We start from the raw sequence: 20,001 nt of genomic DNA, 5'->3' as shown, positions 1-20,001 counted from the left end.
CCTCCTTGACCTGTCCGTCTTCCCTGGACTGACCTATCCCCTCCCTACCTCCCCACCTATACTCTCTCCACCTATCTTCTTTACTCTCCATCTTCAGTCCGCCTCCCCCTCTCTCCCTATTTATTCCAGAACCCTCTCCCCATCCCCCTCTCTGATGAAGGGTCTAGGCCCGAAACGTCAGCTTTTGTGCTCCTGAGATGCTGCTGGGCCTGGAGTTACAATGGTACCTAGATTAGCCTCTTGCACTCTCCGTTTCTCTCCAGTCGTCTCTTTGCTTTCCTCTCCCTGCTCTTTCCTCTCCAGTCACTCCATGACTTTCTCACTCCCCTCCATCTCCGTCTTTTCCTCCTTCCATCCATCCCCTCCGTCTCTGCCTCGATTTAACGTCTCTCCCTGTTTGTTCCTCTCCCTCGTGTTCCATTTTCCTTCTTTCGTGGTCAATTCCCCCATTTTGATTTCGCTTGATCCCTGTCACTTGCCCTCTCTCTCCTTCTCTATTTCCCTCCCTCTCTCCGTTGCCTTTTTCCTCCTCGACCCTCCTTCTCTCTTTCGCACTTTTCTCTCTCTCTGCCTCTCAACTCCTGATCCCTCTCCTCTCGCCTTTCCTTCCTCCTTCCCTCTCTCTGTCTTGCCCTCTCAATTGCTGCCCTTGCCCTCATCTTTTTCCCATTCCCGGCCCCCGTCTCTTTCGTTCATCCAATGTCTCCCTCTTTTTCGGTCTCTCTCTCAGCCTTTCTCTCTCCATCTCATGGCTGCTACAAGACTTTCTTACTGTGGTAAAGGAGCTCTTTCCCAAATGAGAGGCCGGTTTCTCAGCAGCGGTGGTAGGGAGGTAGGGACGGCTTAATTAGTTGTTAAGTGACAACTAACTCACTCTCACTCTCCTCTGGGGGTAAAATAAAGGCTGTTTAAGATGCCGAGGCAATGCCGAGAGAGCAGGGTTAGGGTTAGGAACCAGGCCGATGCCGGAGCTAGTTGATCAGGCTCAGATCCCTCTCAAATATGTGGGACAGGCTTCACACCTGCGGCAGCCATAGATCTCATCAACCAGGCACTAGGCCCGGTCACAGGCCTCTAGACATTTTAGACAGGCTAGACCGGAGGGCGAGAGGCAGGGTGAGGGGTCTCGGAGGGTCAGTGCTGGGGGAGTGGGCACTGTCAGAGGGTCAGTGCTGAGGGAGTGGCCACTGTCGGAGGGTCAGTGCTGAGGGAGTGCCACACTGTCAGAGGGTCAGTGCTGAGGGAGCGGGCACTGTCGGAGGGTCAGTGCTGAGGGAGCGGGCACCGTCGGAGGGTCAGTGCTGAGGGAGCGGGCGACAGTGCTGAGAAGTTCTGCACAGTTCGGACTGACACACACACACACACACACACAGGCACAGATATACACACACACACACACACAAAGACACACACACACACACACACACACACACACACACACACACACACAGAGGCACACACACACACACACGGCCTGTCTCTCAGGGCATAGCAAGGTCACACAGCTCCTGCTGGAATGCAGCTCCAAACAGAGCAGCTATTGAGAGGGTTCACGTGAGCCGGACGCAGGGAGGGAGCTGGGGGTGGGGAAGGGAGGAGGGAGGGGGCAAGATGGAGAGAGTGGGAGAGTGGGAGGGAGAGGGATGGGCACAGAGAGAAAATGAGGCAGAGTGAGAGAGAGGGAGGGGGAGAGAAAGAGGGATGGGGGAGAGAGAGAAAGAGAGAGGAGAGGAGGGAATGGAAGAGAGAAAGGGAGAAAGATGGAGAGAGGAAGGGAGACAAGGGACTGGGAGAGAGTGGTGAGAGATAGAGGAAAGTAAAGCTTCCTCTACACTGTCCCCCCATCAAACATTCCCAGGACAGGGACAGCACAGGGTTAGATGCAGAGTAAAGCTCCCTCTACACTGTCCCCCCATCAAACACTTCCAGGACAGGGACAGCACAGGGTTAGATACAGAGTAAAGCTCCCTCTACATTGTTTGAGTTAAGGCTGAGAGTGATTGCTGCGAGAGATTGGGTTAGGGCCTGACTCTGTCCCCCATTGTGTCTGTGTCGGGCTCTCTGTCTGTGTTAATGTGCACGCCCCCGTTTCCCCAGGATGGGAGGTAACGGCCCTGTGTTCTGGTGTCATCACTGTCCCCCGCCAACCAGTTCTTCTATCCTCCCCCTCTCTCTGTCTTAGTCTTCCTCTCTCCCTCTATCTCTGAGACTCTTTCTGTCTTCCCCTCTCTGTCTGCCTCTCTCTCTCTCTTCCTCCCTCGCTCTCTCTCTCTCTCTCCCTCCCCCTCTCTCTCTCTCTCCCTCCCTCTCCCTCTCCCTCTCTCCCCCTCTAACTCTCCCTCCTGCTGTTTCTCGGTGTTTGTGGGTGGCAGAGAGGTGTTTCTGTGCAGGGATAACTCACTGAGCCTCTCTCTCTCTCGTTTGTGTGGTTCTCTCTGTGTGAATGTCCCTCTGTGTAACTTCTGCATTGGGGAGCCTGTTTATCTGTGCGTGTTCCTGTTACTCACAGTGTCTATGCTTGTGGGGCTCTGTCAGTGTGGGAATATACACGAGTGCGTGGATACCAGTGTTTGGGCGTCTGGGTGAAGGTGAGAGTGCATTTGTGTATGCTCTAGGATGTGTGTAAATCGGTGTTTCTGAGTCCGTGAATCTGTTCATACGTGTGCACGAGTGTGTCAGAGAGTCTGGGGCATGGGTTGTTTATCATCAGTGTATATGTGATATTGACGTGTGTGTGTGTGTGTGTGTGTGTGCACGTGTGTGTGTCTGTGTGTGTGTGTGTCTGTGTGTGTGTGTCTGTGTGCCTCTGTGTGTGTGTGTGTCTGTGTGCCTCTGTGTCTGTGTGTGTGTGCACGTGTGTGTGTTTGTGTGTGTGTGTGTCTGTGTGCCTCTGTGTGAGTGTGTGTGTGTGTCTGTGTGTGTGTATATGTGTGCCTGTGTCTCTGTGTGTGTGTGTGTGTGTGTATATGTGTGCCTGTGTCTGTGTGTGTGTGTGTGCCTGTGTCTGTGTGTGTGTATATGTGTGCCTCTGTGTGTGTGTGTGTCTGTGTGTGTGTGGGGGGGGTTCTGTAGGGCCGGGGAGGGCTTTGCCAAGGGGAGGCGGTAGGGCGAAAGGCGTGGCCCTCAGGATCCACCCAGGGAGCAGGAGGCTGTGACGCTGCTGCCACCTGGTGTCCAGCACACAACCAGCACCACACTCAACCAGGGGAGGCCATTCAGCCCCCCTCCCCGAGGCTGTTACACAGGGACAGGAGGCCATTCAGCCCCTTTCCCCGAGGCTGTTACACAGGAACAGGGGGCCATTCAGCCCCTTTCCCCGAGCCTGTTACACAGGGACAGGAGGCCATTCAGCCCCTTTCCCCGAGCCTGTTACACAGGGACAGGAGGCCATTCAGCCCCTTTCCCCGAGCCTGTTACACAGGGACAGGAGGCCATTCAGCCCCTTTCCCTGAGCCTGTTACACAGGGACAGGAGGCCATCCAGCCCCTCTCCCCGAGACTGTTACACAGGGACAGGAGGCCATTCAGCCCCTTTCCCCGAGGCTGTTACACAGGAACAGGGGGCCATTCAGCCCCTTTCCCCGAGCCTGTTACACAGGGACAGGAGGCCATTCAGCCCCTTTCCCCGAGCCTGTTACACAGGGACAGGAGGCCATTCAGCCCCTTTCCCCGAGCCTGTTACACAGGGACAGGAGGCCATTCAGCACCCCTCCCCGAGGCTGTTACACAGGGACAGGAGGCCATTCAGCCCCCCTCCCCGAGCCTGTTATACAGCAACTGGTGGCCATTCAGCCCGAAATGTGTTAGACAGGGACAGGATAACACCACCTCGTGCCGTGAGCCAGTCACAGAGATGAAAATGGACCCCCACAACCTGCAAAACCATGAGGCTGTGAGTGTTTGACTCAGTCTGTGCCGCTCAGCCCCACTGTCACAATCACACAGTCTCTCAGCTTCAGGCCCCACACCCCGTCAGCCCCGACATCTCCTTCCCAATCCCTCAGGCTCCATCCTTCTCACATTCCCGTCCCCTCAAAGCCTCCGTCCCTCAGTGTCACGTCCTCAGTTTCAGAATCCCAGATTCTCTCCGTTTCCAATCCCCCCAGCCCCCACAATCCCTCAGAACCCCCAGTCCCCCAGCCCCTCCCAGTCCCCCCACCCAGTCCCCCAGTCCCCCCAGTCACCCCAGCCACCCAGTCCCCTAGTCCCCCCCACCGTCCCCTAGTCCCCCCAGCCCCCTAGCCCCCTAGATCCCGCCAGCCCACCAGTCCCCCCGGTCCGCCAAGTCCCCCAGTACGCCCCCGTCCCCCAGCCCCCCCTCCTAGTCCCCCAATCCCACAGCCCCTCCTCCTAGTCCCCCAATCCCCCAGACCCCCCGTCCCCCTAGTCGCCCCAGTCCCCCCGATCCCCCCAGTCCACCCCGTCCCCCCAGTCTTCCCCCGTCCCCCCAGTCCCCCCCCAGTCCCCTAGTTCCCCCACCCCGTCCCCCTAGTCCCCCCGGTCCCTCAGTCACCCATACCCCCAGTCCCGAAGTCCCCCAGTCCCCCCAGTCCCCCCAGCCCCCTCAGTGCCCCCAGCCCCCTCAGTCCCTCAGCCCCCCAAGTCCCCCAGTACCCCCAGTCCCCTTAGTCCCCCAGCCCCCGAGTCCCCCAGACACTGAGTCCCCTAGCCCCCCCCAGTCCCTCAGTACCCCCAGCACCCCCACCCCAGGTCCCCCCAGCCACCCAGTCCCTCCCCCAGCCCCCTAGATCCCCCAGCCCACCAGTCCCCCTAGTCCCCCCAGGTCCCACAAGTCCCCCCACCCCTCAGCCCGCCCAGTCACCCCAAGCTCCCTAGATCCCCCCAGCCCCCTAGACCCCACCAGTCCCCCAGCCACCCCCAGTCCCCCAGCCCCCCAGCCCCCACTCCTAGTCCCCCAATCCCCCAAGGTCCCCCAATCCCCCAGTTCCCCCAGGGCCCTGAAGCCCCCAGTCCCCCCAGCCCCCCAGTCACCCCCTAGTCCCCCCCTAGTCCCCCCCCGTACCCCCCTAGTCCCCCCTAGTCCTCCCCCATCCCCCTAGTCCTCCCCCATCCCCCTAGTCCCCCCCATCCCCCAGTCGCCCCCCTGTCCCCCTAGTCGCCCCCCCTGCCCCCAATCACCCAGTACCCCCACTCCCCCAGCCCACCAGCCCCCCAGCCCCCCATTACCCCCAGCCCCCTCAGTCCCCCAGTACCTCCTAGTCCCCCAGTCCCCCGAGTCCCCCAGCCCCCGAGTCCCCCAGCCCCCGAGTCCCCCAGACACTGAGTCCCCCAGCCCCCCTAAGTCCCTCAGTCCCCCCAGCACCCCCAAGTCCCTCAGTTCCGCAAGTCCCTCAGTCGCCCCAATCCCTCAGTCCCCCACTCCCTCAGTCTCCCAATCCAACAGTCCCTCAATCCCTCCATCCCCCAGTCCCCCAGTCCCCCACCCCCCCAGACACCAAGTCCCCCAGTCCCCCCAAGTCCCTCAGTCCCCCCAAGTCCCTCAGTCCCCCAGTCGCCCGGGTCCCTCAGTCGCCCCAATCCCCCAGTCCCTCAATCCTCCAGGCCCCCAGTCCCCCCAGCCCCGCAGTCCCCAGCCCCCCACAGCCCCCCCCAGCCGCCCCAGTCCCCCCAGTCGCCCCATCCCCCCCAGACCCCAGCCCGCCCCAGTCGCCCAGTCCCCAGCCCGCCCCAGTCGCCCAGTCCCCCAGTCGCCCCAGTCCCCAAGTCGCCCAGTCGCCCCAGTCTCCCAGCACCCTCCAGTCCCCCAGTCGCCCAGTCCCTCAGTCGCCCAGTCCCACAGTCCAACAGTCCCCCCTAGCCCCCCCCAGTCGCCCCAGTCCCCCCAGTCGCCCCAATCCCCCAGTACCCCCAGCCCCCCAGTCGCCCCAATCCCCCAGTTACCCCAGCCCCCCTGTCACCCCAATCCCCCAGTCCCTCAATCCCCCAGTCCCTGAGTCCCCCAATCCAACAGTCCCCCAGTTCCTTAATCCCTCAGTCCCCCAATCCCACAGTCCCCACAATCCCTCAATCCAACAGTCCCCTAGTCCCTCAGTCCCCCATTCCAACATTCCAACAGTCCCCCAATCCCTCAGTACCCCAATCCCTCAGTATCCCAATCCTGTAGCCCCTCAATCCCCCAGTCCCCCAATCCCTCAATCGCTCATTCCCCAACCCCTCAGTCTCCCAACCCATCAGTCCCCTAAACCCACCAGTCCCCCGGTCCCCCAGTCCCTCAGTCCCTCAATCCTATGGTCCCCCAGTCCCTCAATCCCTCGGTCCCCCAGTCCCTCAATCCCTCAATCCCTCAATCCCTCATCCCCCGACCCATCAGTCCCCCGGTCCCCCTGTTCCTCAGTCCCTCAATCTCCCAGTCACTCGATCTCCCAAACCCTTGGTCACCTAGTCCCTCGGTCCCCCCAATCCCTCAGTCCCTCACTCCCTTGGTCTGCCAATCCCTCGTCCCCCCTCCCCCGCAATCCCTCGCCCCCCCCCCAATCCCTCGCCACCCCCAAATCCCCCATTCCCCAATCCCTCGGTCCCCCAATCCCTCGGTCCCCCAATCCCTCGGTCCCCCAATCACTCAAAGCCTGTCCCACCATCGACAAGGCACAAGGCAGGAGTGGGATGGGATACTCCCCACTTTGGGGCAGCTCCAACAACACAAGAAGCTCGACACCATCCAGGACAAAGCAGCCCCCGCTCGATTGGCACCACATCCACAAACATCCCACTCCCTCCCCCCACCCACGCTCAGTCGCAGCAGTGTGTACTATCTACAAAATGCGCTGTGGAAATTCACCAAAGATCCTCAGTCAGCACCTTCCAAACCCACGACTACATCCATCTAGAAGGACCAGGGACAGCAGGTACAGGGGAACACCAGCCCCTTGGGGTTCCCCTCAAAGTCCCTCACCATCCTGACTTGGGAATAAATCGCCGTTCCTTCAGTGCCACTGGGTCAAATTCCTGGAATTCCCTCCCTAAGGGACATTATGGGTCAAACTAGTGTCGCACAGCACAGAAACAGACCCTTCGGCCCATCCAATCTATGCTGGATCCCAAACTAAACTAGTTCCACTGGCCTGTTCCTAGCCCATGTCCCTCAGAACCTTTCCTTTTCCGTGTACTAATGTCTCTTAAACATTGTAACTGCGCCCACATCCACCACACAATGTGTAAAATATAGTCCCTCATGTCGTTTTTTTAAATCTTCCTCCTCTCGCCTCAAAAATGTGCCTCTTAGTCGTGAAATCCCCCCATCCTCGGGGGAGTTCACCCTATCTATACCCGTCATGATTCTATAAACCTCTACAAGGTCACCCCCCCTCTACCTCCTACGCTCCAGTGAGAAAAGCCCCAGCCTCTCCTTATAACTCAAAACCTCCATTCCCGGCAACATCCTGGTAAATCTCTTCTGAACCATCTCCAGTTGAATAACATCTCTCCTGTAACTGGGAGAGCAGAACTGGGCCCAGTGCTCCAGAACAGGCCTCACCAATACCCTGTACAACCTCAACATGACGTCCCAGCTCCTACACGCAAATGAAGGCAAGCGTGCTAAACACCTTCTTAACCACCACCCCCCCACCCCCGCAACCCCGGTCTGTCTGGGACGCAAATTTCAGAGAATTATGTACCTGATCCCCTAGGTCCCTCTGTTCTACAGCACTACCCAGGGCCCTACCGTTAACCCTGTCTGTTTCATCAAAACGCAACACCTTTTTGATCCAAATTAAACTCCATCTGCCACTCCTCACCCCCTTGACCCAATTGACCAAGACCATCTTACGACAATCTGCTTCACTGTCCCACTGTCCCATCCCGTCTGAGTGTCAGCCGCAAACTCACTGAGGCCGTGCCTTCGATATCCTCATCAAGATCTTGGAAACAAGTGACAAACGGAAGTAGGCCAAAGGCGACCCCTGTAGGACACCCCTGGCCTGTCCGAGGGGCAATAAATGCTGGATCCTGCTCCCCTAAACACCCAGGCCTCAGTCTTGGCCTTTGTTTAGGCCTTCTCAAGGGCCCACATATAAAGGATGCTCTCTCAGGTCCCTGGTATGGACCCTCCTCCGCCCCTGTAGGCCGCACTTTGCTGCCTGTTCCCCTAGGCCTCAGTCTGGAGCCTATTCGTATAACGTCCTGGGCCTCCTGTTCCCCTCGGCCTCAGTCTGGGGACCAGTCCTACAAAGCCCGGGCCTCCTGTTCCCCTCGGCCTCAGTCTGGAGCCCAGTCCTACAAAACCCTGGGCCTCCTGTTCCCCTCGGCCTCAGTCTGGGGTCCAGTCCTACAAAGCCCGGGCCTCCTGTTCCCCTCGGCCTCAGTCTGGAGCCCAGTCCTACAAAACCCTGGGCCTCCTGTTCCCCTCGGCCTCAGTCTGGGGTCCAGTCCTACAAAGCCCGGGCCTCCTGTTCCCCTCGGCCTCAGTCTGGAGCCCAGTCCTACAAAACCCTGGGCCTCCTGTTCCCCTAGGCCTCAGTCTGGAGCCCAGTCCTACAAAACCCTGGGCCTCCTGTTCCCCTAGGCCTCAGTCTGGAGCCCAGTCCTACAAAGCCCGGGCCTCCTGTTCCCCTCGGCCTCAGTCTGGAGCCCAGTCCTACAAAGCCCTGGGCCTCCTGTTCCCCTCGGCCTCAGTCTGGAGCCCAGTCCTACAAAACCCTGGGCTTCCTGTTCCCCTCGGCCTCAGTCTGGGGTCCAGTCCTACAAAACCCTGGGCCTCCTGTTCCCCTCGGCCTCAGTCTGGGGACCAGTCCTACAAAGCCCGGGCCTCCTGTTCCCCTCGGCCTCAGTCTGGAGCCCAGTCCTACAAAACCCTGGGCCTCCTGTTCCCCTAGGCCTCAGTCTGGAGCCCAGTCCTACAAAGCCCTGGGCCTCCTGTTCCCCTCGGCCTCAGTCTGGGGACCAGTCCTACAAAACCCTGGGCCTCCTGTTCCCCTAGGCCTTACTCTGGAGCCCAGTCCTACAAAGGCCCTGGTTTCAGGCCTGTTCCTGCAGGCCTCTGGTGCCCAGGGCTTGGCATTTCTCTGTAATCTGGTGCCCGTGGGTGCACAGACTCTGGAACGGGGAACAAGGTTGTCGAGGGGGAGCCTCCATCGTTAGTTACACACCGGCTCCTGGAAAGCCCGGCCTCAGCGAGTCCGTCGGCCTATCGTCGTTTGAATGGGAACTGCATTGTCCTTCAGACAAGTGCAATCACCAGGTTTCTCCTCTAGGTGGTGGCATCCGTCAGGCCTAGTGCGCAACGCACTGTCAGTCACGTCGGAGCTGGGCCTCAGCCACTGCTCGACCGGGTTGTTGTTGGCTGCAGGGAACAAAGATGGAGGGCCCCTGTAACTCTCTGACACGGTGATCAGAGTCACACTCCCCCCCCCCCCCCACACTTACACTCACTCACTCACTCACACACACTTACTCACACACACACAGTTACACACACTTACTCACACACACACTTACACACACTCTCACACACACACACACGCTCACACACATGCACTTACACAACAGATACACACACTCACTCACACACATGCACTTACACACACACACATACACACTTACACACACACACTCATGCACTCACACACACACTTACACACGCACTTACACACACACGCTCACACACACTTACACATACTCACTCACACGCACTTACGCACACACACTCACGCACTTACGCACACACACTCACACACACTTACACACACACACACACACATGCACTTACACACACACACACACTTACACACGCTCACATGCACTTACAACACACACACACTCACTCTCACACATTTACACACACACACACTTACAAACACACACACACATGCACTTACACAACACACACTTATACACACTTACACTCATACCTCACACATACACTTATACACACACCCACACACTTATGCACGTTTACACATCCCCCACACACACTTATATACATGCACACCCACATACTTATACACACTGACATTTCTCACACACACATACACACACGCACCCACAAACACACGCACTTATACACACTCACACCCACATACACTTAGACACACACACCCACACACACACACTTATACACAGTCACACCACCTCACACACTCTTGTACACATTTATATACACTCACACACACGTATACACACTCACACCCCCAAACACACTTACACACACTCATCTTCCGACTCACATTTATACATACTCACATCCACACACAGCCACACACACTTATGCATACTCACACCCCATCACACACACTTCAGCACATTCACACCCACACACATACACTTGTACTCACACACCCAGACACACACACACTTATGCACACTGACACCCCCATCCACACAAACTTTTACACACACACACACACCCTTACACACTTATACACACTCACACACACACTTGTACACACTTATACATACTCATACACACTCACCCCCCCCCCACACGCACATATACACACTCACATCGCCCCAAAACACATACCTATACACACTCCCTCATCTCCCCAACACACACTTATACACACTCACACCCACACACATACATGTATACACACTCACGCCCCGACCCACACACTTAAACACACTCATACCCCATCATACACACTTATATATACACACACACACACACACACACACACCTTCACACACACACTTGTACATGCTTAGGAACACTCACTCACACACTTACACACACTCACATCCACCACACACTCACTTATACCCACTCACACCCCATCACACACACTTTGTACATGCTTATATGCACTCATAGACATATACACACTCACACCTGCCCCACACACAGTTATACACACGCACACCCAAGCACACAAACGTATACACATTCACACACCCCACACATACACTTATAACCACTCATACACCCCCCACACATACTTTTACACACTCACACCCACACACACATACTCACACACACCCTCACAGACACACTTATACACATTTATATACACTCACACACACGTATACACTCTCACATCCACCAACACTTAAACACATTATCACCTCCCCACACACATTTGTAAACTCACGTCCCCTCACACACACACACTTACACACACTCACATACCCCACACACACTTATACACACTCACATACCCCCCACAAACACTTATACTCACTCACACCCCCACAGACACTTGTACACACTCACACCCCCTCACACACACTCTTATACACACTCACATATGTCCCATACACACTCACATATGTCCCCCACACACACTTATACACACTCACACCCTGGCACACCTATACATACTCACACCCCATCACACACACTTATACACACTCACACCCCCTCACACACACATTTGTACATGCTTATATACACTCACTCACAGGAAGGAGGAAGTGTTAGGTATCCTGAAAGACATTAAGGTGGACAAGTCCCCAGGTCTGGATGGGATCTATCCCAGGTTACTGAGGGAAGCGAGAGAGGAAATAGCCGGGGCCCTAACAGATATCTTTGCACTGTCCTTAGACACGGGTGAGGTCCCAGAGGACTGGAGACTTGCCAATGTTATCCCCTTGTTTAAAAAGGGCAGCAAGGATAATCCAGGTAATTATCGACCAGTGAGCCTGACGTCAGTGGTAGGGAAGCTACTGGAGAAGATACTGAGGGATAGGATCTATTCCCATTTGGAAGAAAATGGGCTTATCAGTGATAGGCAACATGGTTTTGTGCAGGGAAGGTCATGTCTTACCAACTTAATAGAATTCTTTGAGGACGTGACAAAGTTGATTGATGAGGGAAAGGCTGTAGATGTCATATACATGGACTTCAGTAAGGTGTTTGATAAGGTACCCCATGGCAGGCTGATGGAAAGAGTGAAGTCACATGGGGTCCAGGGTGTGCTAGCTAGATGGATAAAAAACTGGCTAGGTAACAGGAGACAGAGGGTAGTAGTAGAAGGGAGTTTCTCAAATTGGAGACCTGTAACCAGTGGTGTTCCACAGGGATCTGTACTGGGACCACTGTTGTTTGTGATATATGTAAATGATCTGGAGGAAGGTGTAGGTGGTCTGATCAGCAAGTTTGCTGATGACACTAAGATTGGTGGAGTAGCAGATAGTGAAGGGGACTGTAAGAGATTACAGCAGAATATAGATAGACCGGAGAGTTGGGCAGATAAATGGCAGATGGAGTTCAATCCGGGCAAATGCGAGGTGATGCATTTTGGAAGATCAAATTCAAGGGTGAACTTTACAGTAAATGGAAAAGTCCTGGGGAAAGTTGATGAACAGAGAGATCTGGGTGTTCAGGTCCATTGTTCCCTGAAGGTGACAACGCAGGTCAACAGGGTGGTCTAGAAGGCATATGGCATGCTTTCCTTCATTGGACGGGGTATTGAGTACAAGAGTTGGCAGGTCATGTTGCAGTTGTATAGGACTTTGGTTCGGCCACATTTGGAGTACTGTGTACAGTTCTGGTCGCCACATTACCAAAAGGATGTGGATGCTTTGGAGAGGGTGCAGAGGAGGTTCACCAGGATGTCGCCTGGTATGGAGGGTGCTAGCTATGAAGAGAGGTTGAATAGATTAGGATTATTTTCATTAGAAAGACGGAGATTGAGGGGGGTCCTGATTGAGGTCTACAAAATCATGAGGGGTATAGACAGGGTGGACAGCAAGAAGCTTTTTCCCAGAGTGGGGGACCCAATTACTAGGGGTCATGAGTTCAAAGTGAGAGGAGGAAAGTTTAAGGGAGATATGCGTGGAAAGTTCTTTACACAGAGGGTGGTGGGCGCCTGGAACGCGTTGCCAGCGGAGGTGGTAGACGCAGACACCATAGTGTCTTTGAAGATGTATTTGGACAGGTACATGGATGGGCGGGGAGCAAATGGACATAGACCCTTAGAAAATAGATGACAGGTTAGACAGAGAATCTCGATTGGCGCAGGTCTCGGGGGCTGAAGGGCCTGTTCCTGTGCTGTAGGTTTCTTTGTTCTTTGTTCTTATATACACACTCACACCTGCTCACAAACGTATACACACTTACACACTCACATTCACACACATCCTCACAGACACACTTATACATTCTCACACACACTTTTCCACACACGTATACACTCCCACATCCCCCTACACTTATACACTCTCACATCCCCACACACACTTAGAAATACACACCCCCTCACACACACTTATACACACTCACTTATGCCACACACACTTTTACACACTCTCACACCCACAGATTTTTATATACACTCACACCTCCTCACACACACTCTTGTACATATTCACAACCCCACACACACTTAAACATACTCTGACACACACCCACATACAAACTTGTACACAATGACAAGCACCCACAAACACTTATAGACACTCACTCCCCCCCACACACATGCATTTATACACACACACACCCATACGCTTATACACACTCACGTCCCCGACGCACACTTATACACACTCATGCCCCCCCCACACACTTAAACATACTCACATCCCTCACACACACTTATAGACACTCACACCTCCTCATGCACTTATACACGCTCACACGCCCCCCCACACACGCTTATATATACTCACACACATTTATACACACTAACACCCACACACACGTATACACACTCACACCACCTGGTGCCCACTTGTAAACATTCACAACCCTACACACACTGATACACACTCTGACACACACCCACATACACGTATACACACTCACACACACACACACACACACACGTGTACACGCACACAACCCCCCACAAACACTTATAGACATTCATTCCCCCACACACACTTATGCACACTCACACCCCCCAGACGCATGCACACCCACACACTTATGCACACTCACAACTCCAACACACACTTATACACACTCACATCCCTCATACACACTTATACACACTCACACACCCACACACACCGATACACACTCTGACACATACCCACATACACTTATTCACACACACACACACACACACACACACACACACACACACACACACACACACACACTTAAACACTCTCACATACTTGACACACACTTATATATACTCACACACCTGGCACACACTTATACACACTCACACTCCCTCACACCCACTTGTACACACTCACACCATGACACACACTGATGCACACTCTGACATACACACACACACACTTATACACACCCATGAACACACACACACTTATAGTCACTCACACCCCGCATACACTTATACACTTGCACACCCACTCACTTATGCCCACTCACATCCCTCACACATACTTATACACACTGCCACTCACACACACACTCACACACACACTTATACACACTCACACACACTTACAGACACTCATATCACCACACACACTTATACACACTCACTCCCACGCACACACTTACAGGCACTCACACTTATACACACTCACACCCCATCACACACACTTGTACACACGCACACCCCCACCCATACACTTATACACACCCACACCCACAAAAACTTATAAATATTCACACCCCATCTCACACACATATACACATTCACACACCCCACACACATATATGCACTCACATCCCCTCACACATTTATACACACTTACATGCCCCACACATACTTATACACTCAGACCCACCCACACACACTTATACACACTCACCCCCCCAAAACACACTTATACACACTCACACACGCTCACACCCACTTGTACACACTTATACATACTCGCACACACTTATACACACACATCCACACTCACTTATACACACCCACACACCCACACACACACACCTATACGCACATTTGTGCAACGAACACACTCACATCCCCATCCACACTCTTATACACACATGTGTACACACACACACACACATTCACACTCTCACACACACTTATACACACTCTCATACACTCACTCTCTATCTCTCTCTCATATACACACACACACTCTCACACACACTTGCAGTCAGGTGTGCATACACTTATACACACAGACACAAACAGGCAGAGACAGAAACACACATATAGGCGCAAATAAACAAACACACGGCCAGACAGGCACTCTCAGGTACATGCACACAAATGCACATTCTTACACACAGGCATATTCACACACATACAGTCGGAAACTCATGTGCGTGTGCGCACACGCGCACGTGCAGACGCACAGACACACACGCACAGACACACGCACATGCACATGGACACAAACAAACACACACAGGCAGCAGCACAGCTACAGCCGCCCCCCCCCCGCCCCCACCACACACACACACACACACACACACAGGCGCGTGCACACACACACACACACAGGCGCGTGCACACACACACACACACACACACACACACACACACACACACACACAGGCGCGTGCACACACACACACACACACAGGCGCGTGCACACACACACACACACACACACACACAGGCGCGTGCACACACACACACACACACACACACACACACACACACACAGGCGCGTGCACACACACACACACAGACACACACACAGGCAGACACACACAGGCACGCTCCAATAGAACATTCCTATTTCCCAGATGAGCGAGCACAGGCTCTGCAGAAACCGAAGTGAGCAGAATGCAAACCAAGCCGAGACACTGATAATGTGAGTCGATGCTGCTGGCGTCAGCGAAGCGGAACAGGATAACAGCCCGGCCGATTGAAACATCCAGCTTCTCCAGAAAAAAGGGTCTTCGGGGGGGTAAACAGGAAGTGATAACCTGCGGTGGTGGCAGAGGAGCCCGGCCCGGGGGTTGGGGGCGGTGGGAGTGGGTGGGGTGGGGGGTGGCGCGGCAGTATATTAGTTTCTCAAGGAGATGCGAAAGGTGAAGGAGATGGTGGAGGTTTAACAGGAGCGAGAAACACAGCCTCCGCAGGTCAACACATTCCCCAGGCAGCCAGGCTGAATCATAAATAACTTTGAACGCTCAAAGGCTTAAACCACAGAGGAATGTATATTGAGGAGGAAAAGGTGCACTTTTAAAAGTCGTTTTTAAGAGTCAGCGTGGATTTGTTAAGGGGGACAAATGTTGAATTGTTGGAGTCTCTTGAAAGGGTTCGATGAGGGTGGCAAAGTTGATGTGGAATATAGAGACACCCAGGAGCTTTTCTCAATCCAGAATTATGGCCATGAGACTGTACGAGAAGTTACCTCCCGAGGGGGGCCGTGGACAGACTGGCGCAAATCCCACCAGGAGAGGGAGGTGAGGCAGCGAGAGCAATGGTTAATGGAGGGTTATTGGGCTGGGGGAGGGGGATTTGCTGGTGTAGTCCCCTGCTCACTCTCTCCCCGCCCACTCCCTCCCCTAGTCACTCCCTCCCCCGCCCACTCCCTCCACCGCCCACTCTCTCCACCGCCCACTCTCTCCGCCAGTCGCTCCCTCCCCCACCCACTCACTCCCCCCCCCCACCCACTCACTCTGTCCCCCACTCCCTCTCTCATTCACTCCCTCCCTCCCTCCCTCTCACTCTACTTTGGATGCTGTCTCCCTCACTCTCTCCTGCCCACTCTGTCCACACACCTACCAACGCGTGGTGCCCTCCTGTAAACTCTTCTGCCCCTCGACATCATGCTAGCTTCCGAGCTGTTTCTCCCCCACGCTCTCCATGCCCACCCCACCCCCATCCTGAAATTTCAGTTTTTGCTCGACGTCCCGGGCTATCTCCTCATTCCTGGAAAACAGTACCCCACTTCATTCCTGGAAATCTTTGCCCTTCCCTCTGCCTCATGCCCTCGAAAGAACCCTGTTTATATCTGTCAGCGAGGGCCCTGTGATCGGACCCAGGTTAGCAGCTAGGGTTCCCTGATTGGAGCAGGTTAACAGCCAGGGCTCCCTGATTGGAGCAGGTTAACAGCCAGGGCTCCCTGATTGGACCCAGGTTAACAGCCAGGGCTCCCTGATCTCACCCAGTTTAATAGCCTGGGCTCCCTGATTGGACCCAGATTAACAGCCCCGACCATGGAACTCCTGTGCTATGAGGTGTGGTCACATATTCAGGAGAATGAGAAATGGGCAGAAATTCATCAATTAGTATTACCAGTGGGTCACAAAAAGGAGGTGTTGCGAGTTACCAGTGGGAGGTGATTTGGGAGTAAGTAATCCGCAAACCAAAATGCAAAAACATATTAATTGGGCTGGACTGCAGAAGGATGTAGTTGACTTTTGCTGGATATCTCCTACACATCAGGTAATTGGGAAATCTTCACAGTGATAGCACCAGCACCTTCAATACCCAGTCCTGCATTCGAGAAACCTTTTACAAGGGTCTTAATTGACTGCATAGGAGCCCTGCCTAAAATAAAAAGTGGGAATTGACCGTAATGGAGATGTCTATTAGATTTCCAGAGGCCATTCCATTATACAGTATCACAGCTAACAGGAATGTAGAAGAGTTATTCAATATTTTTACAAGAATCCATCAGTTTAAGGGTTACATTTTACATCAAAATTATTCAAGGAAGCTATGGATAGCTTAGGAATAAAACAAATCAAATCCGTTGCATACCATCCAGAATACAGGGAGCATTAAAATAATGGCATCAAGCTTTAAAGACCATGTTAAAGGTATATAGTCAAGATTATTCAAGAAATTCCTTTTGTGCTGTTTCCCATTAGGGATGCACCAAATGAATCAACCAATTCAATGCATTTGAATTAGTTAATGGGCATGAGATGAAATTAATTAAAGAGAAACTGAGTCAGAATTCAGAGACCACATATATGGGCTACATGTCGAATTTTAGGGGCCAATTAAATAAAGAGGGTGAGTCTACGAGACAGCATTTAAAAACATCACAGCATATGATGAACCAGGAAGCAGATGAGAAATCAAAAGTTTGCAATTTTGTAACACAGATAAAGTGTTATTGTTACTTCCTGTGATAAATGAAACTTTAAAATCAAGATTTAGTGGATCTTATCGAATGGAAAGGAGATTGAGTGAGGTGAATGATTTGATCGTGGCTCTAGATAGAAAGAAATCTCACAGAGTGTGTCCTGTGAACATGCTAAAAAAAATTTTGATTGGGAAGGAAAGCAAAAGGAAAATGTGTCACTGGTTTGAATGCGGAGTGAAGAACCAAGTTCAGGGGGTTCTGAATTGGGCACTCCTCACGTTAGGTTGGACAATGAGGAAGCTCTCAGAAATTGGGATAAATTATTGATTTAACTTTCAGAGGAAAATTGAAATGACCTGAAAAAAAAGTTATAACTATTGCATATGGAGATATGTGGGAATAACCTGGGATGTACTGGCATGACAATGCACTATATAGAAACAGGAAATGCTGTTCCAATTGAGCAACATCCTTATAGATGTAGGACTTGAAAGTTGGCACAGGCTCAAAAAGAGATTGAATGCATGCTCTAAGACAGCGTAATCAAAGTGCATTGCAGTGATCGGAGATTGCCCATTGTAACCAGCTGGCACCCAATGATTATGTGTAGACTATCACCAAGTCAGTGCAGTTACAAAGACTGATTCACGTCTGATTCCACGTTTGGAGGACTGTATTGACAAAGTGGGGCAATCAGAAACTTATACTTTTGAGTTGGCCTTCCTCAGAGGATACTGGAGGTACCTTTTGTTTGAAAGAGCGAAGACAATTTTCGCTTTTGTAATACTGAACATACTGTATCAGTTTAAAGTCATGCCATTTGGCATGAAAAATGTGCCCACCACATTTCAGAGACTAACCAATAAACTCATTTCTGGGTTAGCCAGATGTGTGGAACACATTGATAACCTGGTGATTTTTAGTCACATATGGAAGGAACATTTGCAGCTTTTATTGGATTTAGTCCATCGACTTTAGGATGCAGACTCTGGGATAAACCTGGCTGAGAGTGACTTCACTAGAGCTCACGCCATGTTCCTGGGACATGTTATTGAACATAGACAGACGGCCTCATGGGCAGTGAAAGCAAAGTTTACTGAGGAGTTTCCCATGTAATCAGCGAAAACAGCAGTACCATGATTCTCGGGATTGAGTGGGTTTTATCGAAAATTTGTACCGAAGTTTAGCAAAGTGGTTTCTCCACTGGCTGACTTACTGAAGAAGTGCAGAACTTTTCAGTGAATGGTAGATCATTAGAGAGCATTTGAGAGCCTGAAAGCTGTGTTAACCACTAACCCACGGTTAGCTAGTTACATAACAACACTCAAGGTCATTATCGATGCAAGTGATGTGGGTCTCCATGCTGTACTCTTACAAGAAGTTGATGAGAAGATAGGAAGACCTATTAGGTATATTTCCAACAAATTGAATAATCACCAACAGAAATATTCCCGATTGAGAAAGAGACCTTGAGCTTGGTATTGGTGTTACGATATTTATATCGCTATTAATTTGTCTGAGACATTGGAGTATATTGATCATAACCCATTAAAATGTTTGGTATAAGTTATGCACAAAAATTCCAGACTGTTTTGGTGGAGTTTATTATCACAGCCTTTCAATTTGGAAATTATGCACGAGGCAAGATTGAAAAAGTAATTGCCAATGTGTTGCGGCAAATCAGATGAAGGGAGATGGAGGCATTTGGTAGTTGGAGTAAACAGACTGAAATAGAATGTAGCAGTGAATGTTTGCATGCTTACAGATAATATAATGTATGTGTATCATAGTTGACTAACAGCGTAAGGCTTAAAACTGAAAGCATTTTTTGGGGAATGAGGTGCAATGGCACTGTGGCTTTAAGAGGCATATTTTGTATTTTATTTGGTAAATAAAGCTTGACAGAGAGGTGAGAAAGTCTGCTCAATGTCAATAAAGTAAACAGCTTGTGAAGCATTGAGTCTTTTTAAAGTTGGAACAATAGCAGCAGCATGAATGGGTGCGGCCAGATCTCTCAGAAACAGGAATTTCAGGTTTGGGTTTTCAGTAGCAGTTACTAGGGTCTTGAAGATGGTGAGGAAGCTGCTTCTTCTCTCTCTGTTATAGTTAAAGCTGGGGTTCCAATCCTGCTTCTAGAATCAAGTATGAGATAATCTGTTTTACTGAA

General features: G+C 52.3%; 1 pseudogene; it reads left to right on the top strand.

Moving 5' to 3' along the window:
* The first annotated feature begins 3,858 nt into the window (after positions 1-3,858).
* On the top strand, positions 3,859-8,833 carry LOC132206710 (uncharacterized; annotated as a pseudogene).
* The last annotated feature ends 11,168 nt before the right edge of the window (positions 8,834-20,001 follow it).

This window comes from Stegostoma tigrinum, chromosome 41 (assembly GCF_030684315.1).
Source record: "Stegostoma tigrinum isolate sSteTig4 chromosome 41, sSteTig4.hap1, whole genome shotgun sequence".
Classification (NCBI taxonomy): domain Eukaryota; kingdom Metazoa; phylum Chordata; class Chondrichthyes; order Orectolobiformes; family Stegostomatidae; genus Stegostoma; species Stegostoma tigrinum.
The sequence above is the reverse complement of the archived record's forward strand: the minus strand, read 5'-3'. Positions and strand labels throughout refer to the sequence as shown.